The sequence below is a fragment of the Benincasa hispida genome, chromosome 2 (assembly GCF_027475165.1).
Source record: "Benincasa hispida cultivar pf3 chromosome 2, pf3_genome.v1.1, whole genome shotgun sequence".
Taxonomy (NCBI): domain Eukaryota; kingdom Viridiplantae; phylum Streptophyta; class Magnoliopsida; order Cucurbitales; family Cucurbitaceae; genus Benincasa; species Benincasa hispida.
Window position 1 is genome coordinate 28,171,244 of NC_143479.1, and position 1,908 is coordinate 28,173,151.

At 32.6% G+C, this 1,908-nt stretch overlaps 1 pseudogene; it reads right to left on the reverse strand.

Moving 5' to 3' along the window:
• Positions 1–596: 596 nt before the first annotated feature.
• LOC150037783 (uncharacterized) lies at positions 597–1,908 on the reverse strand (annotated as a pseudogene).

Here is a 1,908-nt window from a genome sequence, read left to right on the forward strand (position 1 = left end):
GTTCCACTTCATCACAGTTGTTTAGAGTATACCAATGTAATTTCTCTAACTCATCAGAAGTTAATTGCCAAAATTGGTCACCACCTAACCATCGTATATCTCCAGAAAAAACTGATAACCCAATATTGCTCTTGTCATCATCAATGTTATCATTGTTCTAATCACTTTTATTAAACATTGTTTCAATTCCATGTAAATACATAGAATAAAAGTTTAAAGATTCATTTATGATATAAGCCTCAGCAATTGAACCCTTTGGTCAAGCTTTGTTTCTAACATATTGTTTTAAATATTGCAAACTCCTAATACATAACATCAAAAGCATATGTATTAAAAGCCTACAACATAAAAGTTGGACTTAAAGAATATAAAAGAATTTACATAGCTTTCAATTGGATACATCCAACTATATCTAACAGGGCCAACAGTTTCGGAGCTACCCACATTTCTTGTTTTTCATCATGTAGCCTATTTTTGCACCATGCATGTATTAAAGGTAGATGCTGACGATATTCCATATAACAAATTTTGCTCTTTAGTCCCATTGAACTTATATCAACATTGCAAACTAGACATGCTTTATAACATTTTGTCCTCTAACAAAATAAATCACCATAAGTTGGAAAATCATTGATTGTCCACAATAGTGCAGCATGAAATTGGAAGAAAGAAGAATTAAAACTATCATATGTTTGAACATCATTAACCCACAACTCATTTCACTTTTCTATTAGTGGTTGTAGGTAATATCAATCTCTTTAATCAGAGATCTTGGACCAGGGATGAATAGAGATAGAAAAGTAAATGGTGCTTTCATGCATTTCCAAGGGGGCAAGTTGTATGGAATGAGCATAACTGGCCACATGCTATATGATGTGCTTATGTTTCCAAATGGGTTAAAATCGTCGGAAGAAAGAGTTAATCTAACATTACTAGAGTCTGCAGCAAAATAAGGATATTGGCTATCAAAATGTTTCCAACCCTCAGCATCAGCAAGATGTTGAAGTATTCCTTAAACTTCACACCTCTTCTCTTTCTGCCACCTTATATCCTCAGGAGTATGTTTTGAAAGAAATAATCTTTGCAACCTTGTCTTTAGTGGAAAATATCTTAACACTTTATGTAGAATTTTTTTTCCCCTTTCTATCATTCAATTTGTATCTTGACTCTCCACAATACAGATAATCAAGTGATGCATACTCTTTCCAAAATAAAGCATAATCAAACTTACACATGTGAATTGATTCGTATCCCATCCCTAGGTCACGTAGGCTTTTCTTAGCCTCATGGTATGAGATAGATAGCTTTACACCTTCTAGAAAGGTTTCATTTAACAATTCAAGCAACATATCAAATGATTTATCGCTCTAACGATTAAACACCTTAGTGTGTATAAGTTTCACTAAGAAATTAAACAAAGTAAACTTTAGACACCCTGGATATAACTCCTCTTCTACTTCATGAAAAATTCCACTTGTTCCATCTTTCTCATTTGATTCTCTTCTCGTTTCTTCAAAATTTGGACCATGCAAATCATGAATCATTTCTAGCATCTCATCTATCATATTATCTCTATCTCTATTGTTTGTTCTAAGATTTTCATTGTCTTCTCTACTTTCAACTGAATCTGAAAATGTTGCATCTATAAACCTTGAATTAGTCCTTAAAAATGGAGAAAGATTAACTGTATCTTCATAGAATCGGCTATAAGTTGGAGACATGTCATATTTAATAAACAACGTTCTATGTCATCTAAGTTATTCCAATTGGTATTCACCAATTTGAACAAGGGCATCTTGTTCTTCCTTCTTCATCTAAATAATTCTTCGCGACTTTGATAAAATTACCAACACTATTAGAATATTGACTAGACGTTCGGTCTCTTAAATTTATCCAACTACAATCCAT